At 35.9% G+C, this 22,858-nt stretch overlaps 1 protein-coding gene and 1 non-coding gene across 2 annotated transcripts in view; both read right to left on the reverse strand.

The window, feature by feature from the left end:
- Positions 1-22,858, reverse strand: part of CCSER1 (coiled-coil serine rich protein 1) — a 1,048,396-nt gene that overhangs the window by 227,983 nt on the left and 797,555 nt on the right. The gene's annotated exons all lie outside the window — the stretch shown is intronic.
- On the reverse strand, positions 7,886-7,988 carry LOC114232287 (U6 spliceosomal RNA). The gene has a single exon (XR_003618323.2). It is a non-coding gene; the product is annotated as a U6 spliceosomal RNA (small nuclear RNA).

Here is a 22,858-nt window from a genome sequence, read left to right on the forward strand (position 1 = left end):
AGACTACCACAGTCACCTAGGCACGGACACCTGTGTGGTCCCCACAAGACTTACGTTTTTAAGACTGCAATTCTGGTTTGCTCTATGATTTTTACATCTAATTTTCATACATTTCTTGTGCATGTCTTTCAGCCTCCATCCCTACCACCTTCTATGTTATTCCCTTTATCTAAGGTGCCTGAATCCTGGAAACTACATTTCTGGATTTGCTTTAGGTTCTGCCAATGACATGCATGCAGGTAAAATTTGGAAGGCACAAGACTGGGGCTGACACTGGGGCTGACACAGAGGCTCCACGCGTGGCCTCCTGTGTGGTCCTTTGGAGCTCTGGGCAGCTGGGATTGTTTCCAGCTGCTTCCTGACCTCCGCCTCTCGGCTGTAGTGGCATCGGGCAATGATAGGTGATCCCATTTCCAACTCAGTAGTCCTCCCAACAATTTTATAACTTCTTGTTTTAAGTGGTTTCTGATATCTGCACGAAGATCCTACTGATACACCTCTCTTTAGTTCTTTTTACTCTCTATACCTTTTCTCTGTATCTCATAATCACAATTAATAGTATAATTTTTTAAAATATATTTTATTGATTTTTTTACAGAGAGGGAAGGAGAGGGACAGAGAGCTAGAAACATTGATGTGAGAGAGAAACATCGACCAGCTGCCTCCTGTACACCCCCTACCAGGGATGTGCCCGCAACCAATGTACATGCCCTTGACCGGAATCGAACCCGGGACCTTTCAGTCCGCAGACTGACGCTCTATCCACTGAGCCAAACCGGTTTTGGCTAATAGTATAATTTTATTAGCTGCCATTTTCATTCAAATTCATCAATTATCTACTTATTTCTCTATGTTAAATTTGTCCCTTCCTAACAATATCCATTAGGCCTTAGGAATCCTTTAATGTCCTAAATATGGCCATAGTTTCTTATCCACATCTATGCAACTGACATGCACATTTGAGTTAAGTTTCAGTGCAAATGTCATTGTGCCTACAAATTGCTTACTCTAAAATATTGTTTTTACCACCTTCTCTCAAATACATTCTCCTTCAAAGTCTACAATACAGTTGTGTGTTTTTTTGTTTTTCCTACATACATTTATTGGTCTACTGTCCGCTCACACACGTTTCTATTGAGAACTTTATCACATGATTAAGTTTTTAGGCCCTTGGCAACCATTGCTTTCTTCTCCGGGGATTTTACCTTCTATTTACCATTCTGCTCTCGACTCTAACCTCGAACTTTTCCCTTCATGCCTTTGATCCTACTTCAGTCAGTTTCCGAGATCATGTGTGCAACCTGGACTTACTCAGAGGATAAATACACACCCTTTAGCCAAGACTCTTCATAGTCTAAACCAGACTAATCTTCTAAACCTCATCATCTTTCATGAATATTCCATTTACATTCTTTGCTTCATTTTGCCTTCCACCTAAATATCCTCATCTTTAGAGCAAAGACCTGCCCTCTTTAACATTTTCTGAAAATATCTTGTCCTGTGGCTTTTTTCTGCCTTTGAATCTTAATGATATTTTGATAAATTTTGTAAAAACAGAGATAATATATATTATCACTAGAATAAGAAACCAGATATTTTAATTACAATATAAATTTACATTGCAGTGCTATAGTATGTTAATGATGTGCCTTGTAAGGGTAGTTGAAGTAGACATTTTATATGTAGATTCAGTATTTAGTATTTTTAAGTAAATATTATTTTATTTTATTCAAAATTGTTCTGTTAAATGTTCAATTTATCAAGTTAAAAATCAAATTACATCTTATTTGCTTATATTAAAATGCCAATTATATTTTGAGTTACACATTCAATATTGCTGTATAAATGAATCAAGGTATGATTGTAAACAGAAATCTGTATTCTCTTTAATAAGATGTATTGTGGAAAAAAACGGTACAACTCGTGAAACGTAAAAGAGTCATTTCTATCATTCTTCATGCACCTCAAGTATCACCTCCTTTTTAAGGTTACTCAAATGCCCCAGACATATGATACTCCATTTGACTGCAATCTCAGTCCATTTATATTTCTATTTGATAGCTGAATATGCAGGACAATAATTACTAATTACTTATCTCCCATCTCCACTGGATCAGGTGATTTCCCAGGTGTAGTGAATTATATCTCAAAAATGAACAAATGAGATAATGCCAGTAAATTTGGTCAATACAGATTTTGCTTGCTGATATGAACAGGAATAGGAAAAAAATGAGCTATTCCTGTATACCCTTCAGATAAGGATTTTTTTAAAACAAAATAATTGCTGTTAATTTTTCAGTTTTTACCTATTCAATCTATATATTATGTATTAGCCACTTGGCTATACTGACTTTGTTTAATCAACCAAGGAAAGAAAACCCAGAAAAATCCCAACAATTAATTATAATATGTTTTTAATTTAACGCACATTGTCTTCCAACTCCAACCCTGAGAATTACTATGTCACATGAAGAGAGGGGGTGTAGCGGGCAAGAGAAGGAGGTAAGTAAAAGGACAAGAATACACAGAAAGGGAGATGGATAGACATATGAAAGATAAATGAAAAGTAGGATAATTTATCTTCAAGTGGTAAATATAGGAAGAATATAAGGATTTTGACATTGTTTTCTATACCTCCTTTCTTCTTTATCCTGCAAACCTCATTCCCTCTTCTATTCCTATTTCTCCTCTCCCAAAATCTATGTGGAATTTATTCCAAAGAATCATTCACCCTTCCTTTTTTGAAGTTTGTTGAAAATTTGTGTAACTTTCAACCTGATTTCAAAGGAAGGATTTAAGGAATTACTTCAATATTTTTAAAAGACACATTGTGTCTTTTAAAAATATTTTGAGAGTGTGTTATACTTATACACATTAAATATTTTTCGGTCACTATAATGACACTAGGCTAAAGTTTTTTGTTTTTTTTTTTGGATTTTCTTCCTTTAAAATATCCTAACATGAAACATTCAATAGTTTGCTTTAAAAGTCATTTGTTTAAAGCAAGCTATTGAACAACATAGGTTGGAACTGTGTGAGCCCACTTATACACAGATCTTTTCAATAATTATAATGGAAAAATTTTGGAGATTTCCTTACTACTGTGAAGCAATAGATTCCATTAGACTACCATAAATATCGCTATTCCTTTGTTAGCACGGCAAGGATCGTTATACCTGTAATAAATATGAATTTCTTTTTCACATTATCTTCCCATTTTTTATGTCTAATATTAGTAACACATATAACATCTACAGTGTTTTCAGTCATATTAGACAATACTGATGTGGGTACTGACATGATACATCTTGTAAGCAGACAATGTAAACTTACGGTATCAATATATACAGCAGAGTACTGTAAATGTATTTTTTCTTCCTTAAGGTTTTCTTAATAATAACATTTTCTACCCTCTAGCCAACTTTATTAAAAAAATAGGTACATTATGTAATATACTAGAGGCCCGGTGCATGAATTTGTGCACCAGTCGAGTCCCTCGGCCTGGCCTGCGGGATCAGGCCGAAACCAGCTCTCTGACATCCTCCAAGGCGTCCCGGATTGCTAGAGGGCACAGGCCAGGTAGAGGGACCCCACTGGTGCACAATTGGGGCCGGGGAGGGACCGCAGAAGGGCTCCAGGGCATGTTCAGCCCCATCTTACCCAGTCCCGATTGGGGCCAATCGAGCCGGCCAGCCAGGGAGGGACACGGGAGGTTGGGCAGCTGGGGAGGGACCATAGGAGGGCTCAAGGGCATGTCTGGCCCGTCTTGCTCAGTTCCAATTGGCTGGACCCCAGCAGCAAGCTAGCCCACCATCTACCCCATGGTGGTCAGTGCACATCATAGAGAGCTGTTGAGTGGCCTTAGCATATCATTAGCATATTATACTTTGATTGGCTGAATAGTTGACTGGACACTTAGCATAGTAGGCTTTTATTATTTTTTATTTTTAAATATGTTTTCATTGATTTCAGAGAGGAAGGGAAAGGAAGAGTGAAAGAGAAACATCAATGATGAGAGAGAATCATTGACTGGCTGCCTCCTGCATGCCCCCCACTGGGGACTGAGCCCGCAATCCGGGCATGTGCCCTTGACCAGAATCGAATCCGGGACCCCTGAGTCCGCAGGCCAATGCTCTATCCACTGAGCCAAACTGGCCAGGACTAGGCTTTCATTATATAGGATATAATATACCAAATAGTATATTCTAATTGACTATTTATGTTATAGGTAAGGTTTCCAGTCAACAGTAGTTACATTTTGGTGGAGTCAAAAGTTATGCACAAAACTTTGCATGGGGTCAGTACTCCTAACCTTCTTGTTGTTCAAGGATCAAAAGTAATTACTGTGATGGATATAAAAATGCAGGCTGGCTAATTCATGCTATAACTCTTAAAACAAAAGGACAGGTAGGATAACTGTGACACAGTATCATTTATAAGTCACCCTTCCCTAAAATACTGAAAACCTCAGTATCAAGAAGAAAAAACAAACTGAGAGATTTCTCATTGTATGCAATATTTATGAAGATAAATGCATTTTTATAACTTCTAGAAAACTATTTTTTTCTAAATATGTGTTGTGTTGATGATCTTTATAAAATAATTGGTATTATAATATTTTAAAATATTTAATTTCACAGAATCCAGTAATTCATTCCTTCAGAAAGAAACACCAAAATCACAGAATAATTTTCTCTATCTCAAATAAGTTTTCATACTCAAAATCTTTATATTAGTTTTAGAGTTTATTTATTTATAAGAGTTAATATTTTACACTGAGTGGCCAGATTATTATGATCTCTGAACGCATAGTAATCTGGCCACTCAATGTGTGTGTGTGTGTGTGTGTGTGTGTGTGTGTGTGTGTGTGTGTATACATTTATGTTATAGGTACACACATACATTAAAGTCCCAGTGCATGAATTTGTTCATGGATGGGGTATGGCCAGCCTGGCCAGGGGGAGGGGACATGGGTGGTTGGCTGGCCTGCCTGTTGGTCAAACTTGGGGACAATTTGCATATTAGCCTTTTATTATATAGGATATACACTGAGTGGCCAGATTATTATGCATTCAGAGATCATAATAATCTGGCCACTCAGTGTATATTTCCCATAAAAAATTCAATATTTCCTTAAAAATTAATTGTATTTATATTTTATCATTTAACTTTCTGATACAGTAAGAAATTTAAAAGTGCTGTTTAATTCATATAATAGTTAGTATCCACTGTACCTAATTGAATTTTCTCACTCTGCTTGTTTCAAAAGCCTAAAAAATACAGAAAATATACTTAAAGGGTAATATATGATCATAAATTTTAGTAGGCAGCTTAAATTATATTTTCCTCTCTGTAATTACAGTGAGATGACATTGTTAGTTATTTGGAAATTAAAGAGCCAGTCATATTTTGCTAGTGTGTCAGCAAGTCAAAAGCAGGGACTGTGTTTTAGTCATCTTATTAAGAGTATCATCTTGTGCCTAATATGGAAATGGCTATATTATTGAGTGGGTGTAGCGCAATGAAAAGCACTTGTCCTCCGAAGTCAGAAAAAAACACACCCAGAATTGGAATCCTGACTGCCATGCACGTTGAAGTAAGCTGACTAGTCATCCTCCAAATATATTTCCAAGTGGTAACCCCCAGTTCATTAGGTGACCTTACTTAGAAATAGGGTCTTTACAGATGTAATTAAGTTAATGATCTTGAGGATAGATAACATCCTCTTGGAGTTAGAGTGTGCCTATTTCCTGATAAGAAACAGAGAAAAAGACAGAGGTGCAAACAGAGGGAAGGCTATGTGAGAATGAAAACAGAGATTGGAGTAGAGTCCACAATACCAAGAGTAGCTGACAGCCATGAGAAGCTCACTGAGAGTCCTGGAGAGGCTAGCTCGGGGCCCCTAGAGGAAACCAACCCTGCTGACACCTTGATTTCAGACTTCTGACCCCCAACATCTGGGGTAATTGCCACAGCAGTCCTAGGGAACCAATGTCAACATTCAGTCACTAAGACAGTTACATTTCTCATTTAGAAATGAAGCTAAGGACTATTTTTTCAGATCTGTTAAGAAAGTTAAATGAGATAACCTTCAACCACTTAACCTGATGTCTGATATCCAGCAGCACTCAGATATTGCTTCCCCTTTCTAACAACCACTCAGGAGCAGTCTCTACTAGGATTTTTCAAGGCAACATATCTAAAACGTGCTTGTCTTAGCAAGGAGTATAAATATAATCTGTGCTTACATAAACTACGATTTCATTATGAGGCAATGTTCATGTTTATTTCCTATATTGCTGATGATTTAGAAACCAGCATAATGAGAAAATTTAATTAAATGCAGTGAATATTAGTTATTAAGAATTTACACAGCACTTTTGAATCTCTTGTAATATCAGCAAGTCAGATAAACAAGTTTCATCTTTTTCCCTGAATACTTGCCTTCTTTTATTTTATTTATTTATTTATTTATTTATTTATTATTTATTTATTTTTTAATCCTCACCCGCGGATATTTTTCCCATTGATTTTTAGAGAGAGAGTGGAAGAAAGAGTGTAAGACAGAGAGAAACATTGATGTGAGAGAAACACATTGATTGGTTGCCTCCTGCACATGCCCTGACCAGGGCCCCATCCAGGGAGGAGCCTACAACCCAGGTATGTGCCCTTGAGGGAATCAAACCCACGACCCTTCAGTCTGCAGGCTCTATCCAGCTAGAGCCACTTGCCTTCTTCTACCTTCCATGAGGTGACCCACATTGACCTCAACATTAAATGTAAAGGGAGAATGAAAAAACAAGGGAAAGGACTTTGTCTAAACTCAACTCCTGAAAGGCCAGAGAAAACCTTTTATAGCTCATAATTTGAAAAATAGTCATATTTCACATTTTTAGAAATTTTAAAAAATGTAATTTTTAAAAGCGTTAAATCTCAACAGCCTGACCCCACATTATTTTTCATTATTTTTAACTAGAGGCCAGGTGCACAAAATTCGTGCACTTGTGGCGGTGGGGGGAGGGGGGTGTACCTCAGCTCCGATTGTGAGAGGGTGCAGGCCTGGCCAAGGGACCCCACTGGTGCACAATCAGGGCTGGGGAGGAGCATGGGAGGTTGGCCAGCCTGGGAGGGACTGCAGGAGGGCTCCAGGGCATGTCTGGCCCATCTCGCTCATACCCAATTGGCCAGACCCCAACAGCAATCTAACCTACTGGTCAGAGTGTCTGCCCCTTGGTGGTCAGTGCTTGTCATAGTGAGTGGTTGAGCGGCCTTAGCATATCATTAGCATATTATTCTTTGATTGGTTGAACGTACGACCAGACTACTGGACACTTAGCATTATTAGGCTTTTATTATATAGGATGTCTTGCCTGTTTTGGCTATTCTTCTATGTGAGAGCAGAGACACATGTTCTTGTTAACAGTAAATAAAAGTTTGGCAAAATAAAAGCTGACTGTATATCATATTTTCTACCAAAACTGTATTGCAGAAAACAAAATTTTAAAGAGACAAGGCTACAAAACTCAGAACTCCCCCTGAGTATGCATTGAATAAATTCTGATCAGCAACTTTTTATAAAACAAATCTGTGTCCAATGAGTATTTATTTATAAGGAATGATTATTTTTCATGTAAATTGAAACAAAAGCAGTTGTTAACAATTAAATTAAAATAATACCTTATTAATTTCAGATACTAATTGACATTTTATAGATAAAAATGATGCCCTAGGCAAATATTCTTTGTAAAAAAATTTAGGTGGTATAGAATCATATATTGGTTATATTAATTTCAGGTGTACAATATGGTGACATTTTTCTACTTTACAATATGATCACCCCAATAATTCTAGTAATCATCTATCACCATGTAAACTTAACTCAATACAAACGATGGAATGCCTCATGGATTTGCATGTCATCCTTGTACAGGGACATTCTAATCTCTGTGTCATTCCAGTTTTAGTATATGTGCTGCTGAAGTGAACACAAGCCAAGATTCCTGACATAATACTCATATAAAGATGTACTTCACCCTGTTGACTAGAGCTTGATCATAAGTTTCTCAATCAGGTGGGTTCTATAAATTTTCAAATGCTATTAAAGCCCACTAATCCAGGCATTAAGAAAACATTTATAATGTTTCCAACATTGTTCTAAAAGAGACCGCGCCAGTTCAGCAAGGGCTATGACTGAGGAGGTGGAAAGAAGGGCCCCTAGGGAAGGTTTCCTCTGGGGTCTCCCAGGAAACCATTCCTCAGTGCATTTTTACTCCCTAAAAGTGTACCCTTAGTCTCTCAAGTTTGGAAAGAGACCAAGAATGAATTGTTTTTTTATGGACAGATTCATCTGAACAACATTCATGTGAAAGTTGTATAAAAGTCATGGTCTATTGATTGATTTCTAATTTCAATTGTTACTGCTAAGGAAACCAGATTCTTAAGGTCACCAGACTCTAGCTATATGTTCTCTCTGTAGATGTCCTGTGGAAAAGCAGCTCACAGATCCAAATAAGAAGGTGTATGAGGAGCATGGAATAATAGAGACCAAAAAAATGCTTGAGCATTGAACTAAGTTGACTGATATTTCCATTTCTGCTATCAATTATACCTTCCACAGGGATCAACAATTCAAGTGTTTCCTGTATTGTGCATGAAGGGGTTCTTGACAGATTGATCTTTGGACTATTTTTTGTTTGTTTGTTTGTTTTAATCATTACCAAACCCTCCACTTATGATTGATGATGTCTGCTTTCCTTAGATTTAATATGTTGAATTAAATACAGCCACATTTTTAAGGGTCATGCCAGATTTTTCCACTTTAAGGGAATTTGCATATATACACCCATATCTATTATGTATTGATTTCAATTTTCAGAAACCAATCATAATTTCAAATGTCTATTTCTCTTAAGGGATATTTCATTATGTATTTATATAGAATATGTGTTTTGATTTTTAAGGGCTTGGCAATGCACCAGATCAACAGTCTATGAACAAAATGAGTCACATGTCTTCAAGCGAACAGGATAAAAGATATATTTGACATCCTGTTTTAGGCCAACACAGCCATTTGAGTACAAATGTAGGGTTTTTGTAATAGGATTCTTAGTGGACTGAAGAAAACCAAACACACACCCTGAGATTATGTGTGTGACAACAAATGAGCTAATTTTACTTAATTGATATTTTAAATTATCAAAAATTATATTTACTAATATTTTTGTAAAATTGTGATTAAAATTTTCCTGAGCATAAAAGTAATATATTTATTATTCAAAGGAAAATTTAAAATGGGATTTCCTGACTTGTGCTAAAAGAGTTGAATTCTAGTCTATTTGCTCTTTGAAAATCAAAAACAGTTTTGACCCATATTCATATGTAATTAATTCTTTGGCATAAAAATTAGATCATTATAATACTTGTCATATTTCATAAATGAAGTGAGAAACTTAAAATACTTTACATGTTATTTGAGTAATCTAACACTATTTATCTATATATATAAAAGCCTAAGCGACTGGCCAACTGGCTGACCATTCGACCGTCAGACTAGTAGCTATGACACGCACTGACCACCAGGGGACAGACACTCAATGCAGGACCGGAGACCACAGGCATGGAAACATGGAACAGACTGATGAATCTCAGAGGGAAGGGGGAAGGGGGGGAGGGCGGGAAGAGATTAAGCAAAGATCTTATATGCATACTAGAGATCCGATTTGTGCACCAGAGGGGTCGCTCGGCCTGGCCTGTGGGGATCAGGCCGAAACCACTCTCCAACATCCCCCGAGGGGTCCCATTGTGCGAGAGGGCACAGGCAAGGACAAGGGACTCCACCAGTGCACTTGTGAATTTAATTTGACCTCTAACAGAAAACTGACACTTTCCAACACTGCAAAGAAATACTTTAATTGCACAAGTGTCTGACCCTTTAGCCCTATGGCTATGTACAGCTACTCAAAGAAGCTGTATTCTTGCCCCTGCCATGCCTCCCCACATGCTGCTCCATCCTCCTGGACTTGTTCTGCTCACATTCTTCAACTGATTCACTTACATTCAACCTTCCAGAATTACTTGGGCATCAACTCTTAGTTTGACTGAAAGAGGAAAACTTTCCATAGCATTTGGGGGGCAGGGGTGGGGAGACATGATGCTGTGATAGAAATATTAAAGAAAAGAACCTTGGAAAAAGAAATAGACAAAATGGATAGAAGCCTGGTTTTGTCACTAAGCCTTGAACTCTGGATAAATCACATAATCTCTCAAGGATTTATTTGTGATATGTATGGATTGGAATAGATAATCTCTGGGACCATTTATAATGTCATATGGTAACTTGGAAACTTTTAAACTAAGTCATAACAGATGAAATTAAATTTACCCTCAAAATCCATAATATCAGTGGGTTCCAATTACAAAATCTAAATTATATTTACTAACATACTTAATATGTTGTCTTAATCTAGACTTCCCTTTATGCATCATTAGTGATCTTATCTAACTGTGCCCCTGGGCCTTCAGTGCTTGGCTTTCTCCTCTCCCTATAGTTCTGGGCCCATTCCTATCAGTGTCTCATGAATAAAAGGATCTGTTTCTGTTCCCTCTGCTCAGCTGCAATGGGTTTTCACCAGTATGGTGTTCATTCCCCTCTGTACTTTAGGCTTCTGTTCTGTATGTGCCTTTCCAACAGTGGCTAATGTTCTCTTCTTTAGACTTTTCACTCAAGGGTCACTTTATCAGGAGTTTTGCCAGTAATTTTATGTGATTATCCAGTGTGGACTGTAGAGAAGAGCCTAAAAGTGGGTGCAGATTCTCACTATATTGATATTCTCTTGCTAGCCCACATTTGAACCTTACCAGGTTGTTTTTTTATTGTGTGTGTGTTTGTTTTTAAATATATTTTATTGATTTTTTACAGAGAGGAAAGAGAGAGGGATAGAGAGTTAGAAACATCGATGAGAGAGAAACATCTGATCAGCTGCCTCTTGCACACCCCCTACTGGGGATGGGCCCGCAACCAAGGTACATGCCCTTGACCGGAATCGAACCTGGGACCCTTGAGTCCGAAGGCTGACACTCTATCCACTGAGCCAAACCAGTTTCGGCAAGGTTGTTAACTAGAATTTAACAGAAGTCTTACTATGGTTTACCTGTGTCTGCTACATCTGGTCTCTCCTTGCTATATACTTATCTTTTCACTTCTAGCTCAGGCGAGCTGGTTGCCCAGTGACTTTCCTTCTCTGGTGTTTTAAGAGAAGTTGCAAATGTATATTTTCTCTCTACATTTTTGTTATTAAAAGGGTAGGAACAAGGCTCTGCAGTTTTCTATATCCCAAGCTAAAACCAGAACATCTATATATGGCTATATTTTCATTACCTAAATATATTCAATAGCTGAGAATGATAATCACTATTGTCTACATATCAAAAGAAATGCCTTCTATATATTTTTTATTGAAACTGAACATAACTTTTACTTTTTAGTTGCTTAAAACTAAAAGCTCAATTAGATGTAAAAACCATTACTTTGGTCTCAAAAAAAGACAATATTTAGAATTTTCCTTCCAGAGGATTATAACATAGACTAGAGGCCTGGTGCAGGAAAATTCATGCACTGGAGGGAGGGGTCCCTCAGCCTGGCCTTCCCCCTCTCACAGTCTGGGAGCCCTCAGGGGCAGGAGGCCACCTGGTGATCAGGGGAAGGCAATGCCCCATCACACCTCTGCTGCTGCCACTTCTGGCAGTGCAAGCCTCGGCCTGCCCTGTTTACCTGAGCCTCGGGTGGCCCTGGGCAGCTGGGCAGCTGCCATCTGAGGTTTGCCTGCACCTCGGGCTGGCCCTGGGCGGCTGGGGGGCTAAGGGAACTGGGGGACTCCGGAGGCAGGCGTGCAGAATGGCAGGGCCCACCTGAGGGCAGTCCCGGCCTTGCTGCACGCCAGCACCCCAGCGGGGCTGAGGGGACTGGGCACTGCCATCTTGTGGCTGTGGGCACTGCCATCTTTGAGGGTGTGGCGGTCAATTAGCATATTCCCTCCTTATTGGCTGTGGGTGTCGCCATCTTTGAGGGCGGGACAGTCAATTAGAATATTCACTCCTTATTGGCTGTGGACACCACCATCTTTGCAATGGTGTGAGGGTCAATTAGCATATTCCCTCTTTATTAGACAGGATTACATTTTTCTTTTGTACCTTTTCCACTTCCTAACAATCTATTGTATGAGTTTGTCTCTTATTAGTGGTATATTGATGATTTCATCATGTCATTTAAAACTTTTCCTTATTATTCTCTTTCTAACTGAAACTTATCTTTTGAAGAAGGGGATTTCCTTAATCCTAGATACATATGTACATTTAACTGTGAAGTTGTAGACATGATACACTATCTTTGTTCCCTGAGCATGCAGAGCCACATAAGCATTACTTTACTCATGTAAGGTTTAAAACAACCCTACCAAGTATGGCTTCTAAAGGTGTCTTTCAAAGACAGTGATCAAATATAGATAAAAGAGTTCCATTAGTTCTCACTAATGTTGAAGCCTGTTCCTTTATTGCTTCTAAGCACAGAAAACAATGAAGAAAAGTAAAATCAAAGTTATGTCCAAAATAGGATAATGAATAATGCAAAGATGTTCTGTGGAATAATAGAGACCAAAAAAAAGGAGGGCGGGGGATAACAATAAATAAATTGATAAACCCAAAAAGAAATAAATCAGAACGAACAGTGAAAAAAATAGTTAGAAAAATCTATTCTTCTGAAGATAGCCCATCTTAAAATTATTCCTTCTGACTGAAATAAATATTATTGTGAATAAAAATCTTGCTATCATTCCTTTCTTCTTGAATTTATTGTTCTTTACCACTTGCTGAATTAATCAATTTTAAAATTGCTCTTTCGTTCTAAAAAGAAGGGAAAAAACTTGATTGAAAATGAGGGAGGTAAGTTAAAATAAATGAAAGAAAATACTTTGAAGAATAGATACTAAATTTTTGACATATGAATAAAAATTGATTGGTATTTCAGAGAATAATTTTATTTTTTCAAGAATGGATTGAAGTACATTGTGAAAAATCCTATAGAAACATTTAATCTTCTAATCATGCGTAGCAAAAATAATTTCCCTATATTTTTAGGATAATCCCTTAAACTATGAAACAAAATATGTATGTTTTTATGTTTATGCCCTGTTTTAAACATATAACATCAGTTTATGTGTGTTATAAAGGTAACTGCTATCTGATTCTGAATAAGAAAGTAGCATCATTTTCATGTGTAATTATTTAAGTTAGGTTGATATTCCACTGCCTGTAGAATGGCAAAGCTTAATTAGATATAGGTATACCTTAACTTTATTGCACTTCAAAGATATTGCTTTTTTTTTTTACAAATTGAAATGTTCTGTCAACAGACATCAAGTCAATAGGCTTTATTTTTCCAACAGTATTTGCTCACTTTGTGTCTCTGTGTCAATTTTTGATAATTCTTGCAGTATTTCAAACTTTTAATATTATAATATTTTATGGTAATCTGTGATCAGTGATATCTGGTGTTATTATAGCAATTGTTTTGGAGCACAACAATTGCATCCAAATAAGATAGTTATCTTTTTCAAAAAATTAGAATCCATGAGTTTGCTATTAGCAATGAGAAGGCTCTTCTCTTTTTCTTTTCAACCATCCCTTCACCCCTCCCCTTAGGCAACCATCAGCTGTTCTCTGTATCAATGGATTTGTTTCTATCTTGTTTTGTTTATTCATTTGTTTTGTTTTCAGATTCCACATATAAATGAAATCATACAGTATTTGTCCTTCTGTTTAATTTTTTAAATTAAAATGTATTAGGGTGACATTGGTTAATAAAATTATAAAGGTTTCAAGAGTATAATTCTATAATACATCTTCTGTATATTGTATTGTGTGCCCACCACCCAAAGTGAATTCTTTTTCCATCACCATATAGTTGACCCCCTTTACTACCTCCCACCTCCCTTCCCTCTGATAACGAACATACTGTTGTCTGGGTCTATGAGTTTTTGTTTGTTTTTCTTATTTGTTCATTTATTGCTTTTAGTTTTATATCCCACATACAAATAAAATTATAAGGTTCTTGACATTTTCTGTTTGACATATTTCTCTTAGCATAATTTTTTCAAGGTCCATCCTTGATTTCGCAAATGGCAGTATTTCATGTTTCTATATGCACCCCTGTGTTCATTGCAGCATTAATCCTAGTGGCCATGACATGAAAACAACCAAAGTGTCCTTCAGTAGATGATTGGATAAAGATGTGGTCCATATTTACAATGGAATTCTTCTTTGTCTGATTTATTTCACTTAGCATAATACCCTCTAGGCCCATCCATGTTGTGGCAATTGGCAATATTTCATTCTGTTTTTGTCATTAATATTTGATTGTGAATATACATAGATATATGACATCTTCTTTGTCCACCCATCCATCAATAGACACCTATGTTGCTTTCATATCTTAGCTATTGTAAATAATGTTGCAATGAACATAGGGGTGCATATAGCTTTCCAAATCAGTGTTTTTGTTTTTTACAGATAAATAACCAGTGTTATTGCTGGGTTGAATTTTAATTATTTTGAGAACTCTCCATAGTGTTTTCCACAGTGGCTACACCAGTTTAAAATCACAACAAGAGTTCATGAAGGTTGTCTTTTGTCTACATCCTTGCCAACACTCATTTGTTGATTTTTTTATGACAACCATTCTGACAGGTGTGAAGTGGAATCTCTTCGTCATTTTGATTTGCATTTCCCTGGTGATTAGTGATGTTGATTACCTTCCATAAGTCTGTTGGACATCTGTATGTTTTCTTGGAGAATGTCTATTTAGAGGTTCAGCTCATTTTTTAGTTGGATTGTTTGTTTTCTTGATGTTAAATTTTATATATTTGTGATAGTAAGCCTTTTTTGGATATATCACTTGTGAATATCTTCTACCATTCAGTAGGTTGCCTAAGATGGAAATCTTCACCAATAAATGTTGTGTGTATTCTGTTTACCAGTTGGCAATTCACCAGTCTCTCTTAACATGGGCCACCCTATTCCCTGAGACACAACAATATAAAAATTATGTCAAATGATAACTTTACAATGGTCTCTCAGTTTTCAAGTAAAAGAAATATTCCCACATATCTCACTTAAAGTAAAAAGCTAAAAGTGATTAAGCTCAGTGAAAAGCCAAGCTAGGCCTCTTGCGCCAAATAGTTAGCCAAGTTGGGAATGCCAAGAAAAAGTTCTTGAAGAAAATTAAAGGTGTTACTTAAGTGAACACAAATGATAAGAAAGCCTAACAGGGTAATTGCTGAAATGCAGACAGTTTTAGTGGTCTGGATAGAAGATCAAAAAAGCTACAACATTTCATTAAGCCAAAATCTAATCCAGAGCATGGCCCTAACCCTCTTCAATTCTTTGAAGGCTAAGATATATAAGGACACAGCTGAGAAAAGTTTAAAGCTACCAGAAATTGGTTCACAGGGTATAAGAAAAGAAGTCATGTCTATGACATAAACGTGCAAGTGAAGCAACAAGTGTTGAGCTAAAAGCTGTAGCAAGTTATCCAGAAGACCTGCATGAGATAATTAATGAAGGTAACTACACTAAACAGGTTTTCAACATAGATGAAACAGCTTTACATTGGAGTAAGATGCCTTATTGGACTTCCCTAGGTAGAGCAAAGTCAACGCCTGGCTTCAAAGCTTCAAAGAACTGGCGGACTCTCTTGTCAGAGGCTAATGCATCTGGTGATTTTAAGTTAAAGCCAACATTAACCATTATGAAAATCCTGGAGCTCTCATAAATTATGCTGTATCTACTCTATCTGTGCTCTGGAACAACAAAGCCTGGATGACATCACATCTATTTACAACAGATTTTACAGAACATTTTATGCCCACTGTTGTGTCCTAATGTTCAGGGGGAAAAAAGATTCCTCTCAAAATATTACTGCTCATTCACAATGCACCTGGTCACTCAAGAGCTCTGATGGAGATATACAATGAGATTAATGTTATTTTCATTCCTTCTAACAAAACAGCCATTCTGAAGCCCATAAATCAAGGAGCAATTTTGACTTTCAAGTCATATTATTGAAGAAATACATTTTATAAGGCTATTGCTGCCATAGATAGGGATTCCTCTGATGGATCTGGGAAAGTAAATTGAAAACCTACTGGGAAGGATTCATCATTCTAGATGCCATAAAGAACATTTGTGATTCATGTCAAGAGGTCAGGCTATCAACATTAATAGCAACTTTGAAAAAGTTAATTTCAACCCACATTGATGATTTTGAGGTGGTCAAGACTTCTGTGGAAACAGTAACTACAGATAAGATGGAAATAGCAAGAGAACTAAAATTAAAAGTGAATTATGAAGATGTGACAGAATGACTGCAATCTCAAAATAAAACTTTAATGGATGAGGAGTTGCTTCTTATGGATGAGCCCTTTTAATTACTTCACCATTTAATCAACCTCTCTTTGTTGCTAGATTCTGTTTTGGGTTGTCACCAAAATAAATTTGTTAAATTGGACATATTTTTGAAATAGTTAAAGTGATAGCCATAAAACAAATGAGTTCTTAATACTGAATACAAAATAAAAAAGAGTAAAACTTTAGCTAATTTTAACCTCAAGAAAGTATTAATCACTGCTTTCCAACAGTCATAAATATAAATACTATAAACCGAAATCAACTGTAAGATATCTACATATGTGTTGGTATTATAGAATAGGGTAGGAATGAAGATAATATCAATATTTTCATGTTTGTATACAGAATAAAACATTCACTCTTTTAATATCATATTTTTATAAGACCCACAATTACAAATATTTAAGAAGTTTCAACTAATATGTAATTCAGAGATTCTAAAACGTGTACTTGACCAAAAGAAAATGTAATAATCAGCATTCTAAATTCATGTCTTATAAGCTTACTATTTCCAAGTCCACATGCTTAGAAATGTAATATCCTGTTTATGGTCTTATATACTGAGGCACAGGATACACTTCAGTTTTGGTTCCTCAGACTAAGAGAATACATCCATCATCTTATTTTTCTTTCTGCTTTTAGTAAGATTAATTCTCATGTAACCAGAAATAATAATCTGAACTCTCAAATATCTACTCTTATTTTTATATTATGCAGTTTGATTTTCTGAAAGTAAGAAATAAATTTAATCCAAATTGGAGATTACACTTCCATAACCTGTATATGTCCACTCATGATTTCATGACACCTATTATGAATTTACATTTCCAAAATGTTCTAGTAGCAATAGCTCCTCTATTTCCAAAACAATAGATATTCTTTTATCTTCAGTAACATCACTTATATGCACAACAATAACTTTTTACTTTAAGCAGTGGTAAATAAAAATGTTTTTTTATCTCATGGAAATTCCTGCTATAGTTTTCATTTTTTATCAATAAATACTGCACTAATATCTACATAAAAGATACCATAGCTTTAGCATACTTTAGAAAGTTAGATAATTGAGAAATAGATAAAAGGAAATAACAACAAGGGGCAATTTGAGACCTGCTGGTGGTTATTTCATTTTGGGGGGAATATTTAATATATCTAAATCCCATCTTCTATTCACATTAGCAGTTCTTTCTGCCACAACTTCATTCATAAGAATCTGAACTTTGACCATTCTTTCATGAAAAAGGAGAGAGTACAGTGCATATTTTTGTTTGTTGTTTGGCCAGCTTTATAATGGTGCAAAGTACTTCATTTTAAAAAAATCGATTCACAGATCCTCCTCAGTGAATGTCACCAAATCATGTGTTTCTTCTGCGAACAGTGAAGAAAGGCATTATGCAAACAGAACTGCACCTTCCAATCACCTTTAGCATCATATTAAGATGAATCTATTTGGCATTTATTGCTGAGCACAGCAATTAGATCCACGTGGTGTACTGCTGAAGCAGTCTATAATGGAAGCAAACAACCATGATTTTCTGATGGCTGCTGGGATGGGAGAAAGAAAAGACATGAATGGAATGGGCAATGAAAATAGCTCTTTCTCAAAGTCTGATGGCACTTTGGAGATTCCACATCTTAAATTTACATGTACACCCCTCATTGAAGAAAGTTCAGGGTATTCTCCTGAGCTAAAATGCATGTATCTGATTCTCGGGCAAAGTGTATATATTCATAATACAGCTGAGCAAGGTTGTAAAATCTGAGATTTCTATCTAAAAATTATAGATTATTTTCATCTCTTCTGAATATTATGACTTGGGGATAAGCTAAGGTGCTTATAAAGTCAACTTTGCTTTAAATTCACTAGAAAGACGATTTCTTTTCATGGATTTTCCCTTTTCAAGAAAAGATGCCTCATTCACTGTGGCTAAAACACAGCTGTATATGATATAAGAGCTCTCTGAACAAGTATGTAAAAGAAGTTATGATTTAAGTAAGCTTACTGACTCAGTTGATAGAGAAAGCACTATCACTGTTGCTAAATAAAAATGAACTTAAATAAGAGCCACTTCTATCTTTGCCCCAGACTTTGAGCCATTATTGAAGCCTCAGTGCACTGGGCAACATTGCAATGCAGCTTTCCTAAACGGGCTGGATAATGACAAACGGATAAGGAAGAGGCAAAAGGAACCATTTGCTACCAACAGGCTAAAGGCAATATACAACACGGGGGATTGCATATTGACCTCCGGGCATTTGGTCTCGATCAGCATGCCATGCTACAGCACAGGGACACAGTCATGGGTACAACACAGAGCTGAAGGGAAGAGACTCACATAGCTGCCTGCGAGAAGGTACAGGAGCACTTCCATAAGCTGTGCCCTGTAAATAAAACACATTTTTTTGGAGCAACTGATCATTAGAAACAGTATAAAATGGTAACAAAATGAACAAAGAAAATGAACACACGCAAAATAAATAAAAAATGGTTTTAGAGGCTGTTTTTATTAAATAAGGTTTTGGAATTACTGTATGTAGCAGACATAAATATTAAAGTAATATTTGTAGGAAATTAAGAAAAATATGTAATACATCAAAATGAGATCTAAAAATAAAACTTGCAGCCAACTATGGGAAGACTGAATTTGACAGGACATTTTGTGGAAAGTAGAATGTGTGATATTTATGAAGTGGCCTCCTTCCAAAGTTCTTTATCTGATGTAAACATTTTCACAGCCTTACACTAAACAGTGTGGTAGTTGCTCTTCCTTTTTCTACCTGAAACACTGTACACAACAAAAATAATGACCTCAATAAAACGGCTCTACCCCTTGCATCAACAAGAGTTAATCACTGAAAAACAGCATAATTCAATGGAAAAAAAAGTTATTAAATAAAGATATTAATTGTGTATGAGAGGCACCAACGTTAGAACAACCACATTGTGAATATTTGCTCTATCCTTCCAGTTGACAAAGCTCTGCACAGACACATTACAATTAAAGTTGTATATTCTTATTCCTGGCACTGATCTCCATCACAAAATTACATTATAATATATGCAAGGAGAAATTTTCAAATTTTAGGAAGATATAAGCCTCTGTGAAAAGCAATGGTTCATTATAAATATAACTTGCAAATAACAAGAATATTTGAAAATGATTAATAATTATTGAACTTTCGCTGTCTAAAGTTACTATGCTTAGCACATGAACAGCATTATCTTATTTAGTTCCCACAACAGTCCCTGAGGTAGTTACAATTTTTGACTTTTATTAGTATTTATTATGATTCCTGTTTTTGATGATGAAAAAACACCTTAGAATTGATTAAGTAACTTTAGATTCAGGTTGGACTCAGTTAAGGAACTATCCACTTTGTTTAAGGCTAGTTATATAATTAAACAAGGGATCAACAAAATAATTCCTGTTGCTGGAATTTAATGAATTTTCCTTCTAAAAAGAATAGCAAATGCTAGTATTAAGGCCTTGGTTCCTATAAAGGTATAGCAAAGAGCATATACCTTGTCTTGTAAAATGTCTGTATGCTTGCATTGATTGATGATAAATAAGATGCTTGCATTGATTGATGATAAATGCAAATCCCCTGCTTTAATGTCTTTGTCTAAGATGTTTGTATTCTAACCCTACCTAGGAAGAAGCATATTCTCTTGTCTACAGTCCATTGGGAATTACCTGGGCTAGGTTTAAGTAAAGTTTGCCCTGGGTAGATATCTGAGAGTAAATTTGATCAAAGGATGGCAACCTCCACTTAGAAGAAAGCACAGTACTCCAGAAACTCGCTATAGAGAATCAAGTGTAGACTGCTAGCACCACCCCATCAGTCATTCACCCCCAAGTACAAAACAAGGCAAGTAAGAATCTAGAACACAGTTGTTTCCTGTTTTCCACCTTGAAGTCAGAGGCAGAAATCAGGGCAGGTCATATCTAAGTGCTGCTCTAGTTTTGCCTTTGAGACAGACTATCTGGGTTATTCATTTGGAAAGGAGTCTATGCGAGATTTGGATCAGAGAGAACTGCCTAAAATCTTGAAGATCCTAAACTAGGATATGTACACATAGGTTTCACTCTAAGCACAAAACCATCACTCACTGTGCAAGTTTGATTTTTAAAATTATCATTATTTGAAACAAGATAATAACTATTTGTAGCAAAAATTCATCATTTGTGAGATTTTTTGAACTTTTTTGAATTTTAAGGAATTACTTCAAGTAAAAGTAAAACAATGAAACAAGAATACTATTTTTTCTTTAAAGCTGTACTATTGAAATAGAATAGAAACTAAAAATCACATTAATGTTCCTATTTATTAAAAAAAATCCAAGGCTGGCAGTATATTAGGACTCATCTTTATTAGATATGTAATTATAGAAATATGTTTATTCAAAGGTATTCCTATAATTAATCAGAATCAAACTTACCACTGGACCAAAATGTAAAATACAGGAGAGTAATATATCATGTTAATATAATTTGATTGGAGAAATTAGTCACTGAAGTTCAAAAACTCCAGTTGTGATCATCTCATCGGGTGGGGAAGGTCACATTGGATAAATCCACAATAGCTCAATAGAGTTATTAGGGAAAATACCTTGGCTTGAAGTTTCTGTTTTAACTGGCTCCAAGCAGCTTATTGCATGATAATTCTTTCTTGGACAATAAGAAACTTGTGTGTGGTGTACATACCTCATTTGGGTTGTCTCCCAGATCACCTTTCTCCCAAGTTACATATTCTCTGCATCAATGAAGTTTCTTTTGATTGCACTTTATACAGGTGACGGTTGTGCGTTTGTGTTTTTCATTATACTTCTCAGAATCATTTAATTTAGTTATATGTTTATGCTCAGTGGAATTTTTAAACAGACTTTAGTATTTAGAGCAGTTTTAGGTTCACAGCGAAATTGAGTGGAAGGTACAGATTTCCCCTATACCCACTGCTCCACAAATGCACTGCCTCTCACACTGTTAACATCCCCCACCAGAGTGGTACATTTGTTACAACTGATGAACTTACAATGACACATGACTATCACCCAGGCATTCAATGGGTTTGGACTGACATCTATCCATAACATGATAGTGTCATGCAGGGTACTTTTCACTGTTCTAAAAAATTCTCTGTGCTCTGCCTATCTATCTCTCCCTCACTCCAATTCTTGACAACCACTGATCGTTTTGTACTGCCTCATAGTTTTAACTCTTCCAGAATGTCTTAGAGCTGGAATCATATAATATATAACCTTTCATACTGGCTTATTGAACTTCGTAATATGGATGTAGAATTCCTCCATGTCTTTTTATGCCTTGTTAGCTCATTTCTTTTTAACATTGAATAAAATTCCATTGTATGAATGTACTACAGTTTATTTATCCATTCAACTACTGAAGAGTGTCTTGGTAGCTTTCATGTTTGGGCAATTATGAACAAAACTGCTTCAAACATCTGTGTGCTGGTTTCTGTGTAAACATAACTTTTCAACTAATCTGGGTAAATACCAAGGAGGGCAACTGCTGGATTTTATAGTAAGAATATGTTTAATTTTGTAAGAAATTGTTAAACTGCCTTTGATAGAGGCTGTATCTCTGTAGGAGCTTTTACAAATAAAAATGCCATCAAATGTCAGTGAAAAGACCAAATATAGATAAAGTAATTGTGTTTAATAAAATGCCAAATCCAAGATAATACATTTCCAAAGTCTTTATAAACGTTATATGACTATATAAACCCTGACATTATAAACTAATATATGTTATGTGTATTAGGTAAGAACAAATGGAGAGCAAATATTACTAATTCTTTTCAAGTAGTCCTTGGATCAGGGTAACAAATTATCATAAGATGACTAAGCATTGTTAGAAAATATTGTTGTGTGTAGGAAAACAGCTTAGCATAAACAACTTAGAACCATTTAAAAATATTTAGGGAGCTCTGATGACTAAGTCTAGATTCTTCTATGTGGGTTTACCCACATAATTTTCTTTCCAAACCATTTTATCTCTAAAAAGTTTATTAAAATTCCATCTATAATTTGGGATTATAAATTGAACTTATTCATCCAAGGTTCTGATAAAGAACAAGCCTGTGTTCAATCATTTTAGAATCTCAGCAAATCCAACAGAGAATTACTTAACTCCCATACTTTCTTTTGTGCATGCAATATAGTTCAGGTGTCCTCAAACTACGGCCTGTGGGCCACATGCGGGTGTTTTTGCCGTTTTGTTTTTTTACTTCAAAATAAGATATGTGCAGTGTGCATAGGAATTTGTTCATAGTTTTTTTTTAAACTATAATCCGGCCCTCCAACGGTCTGAGGGACAGTGAACTGGCCCCCTGTTTAAAAAGTTTGAGGACCCCTGAATTATAGTTCATGGATATCATT

The sequence above is a fragment of the Eptesicus fuscus genome, chromosome 2 (genome assembly GCF_027574615.1).
Source record: "Eptesicus fuscus isolate TK198812 chromosome 2, DD_ASM_mEF_20220401, whole genome shotgun sequence".
In the NCBI taxonomy this organism is placed as follows: Eukaryota; Metazoa; Chordata; class Mammalia; order Chiroptera; family Vespertilionidae; genus Eptesicus; species Eptesicus fuscus.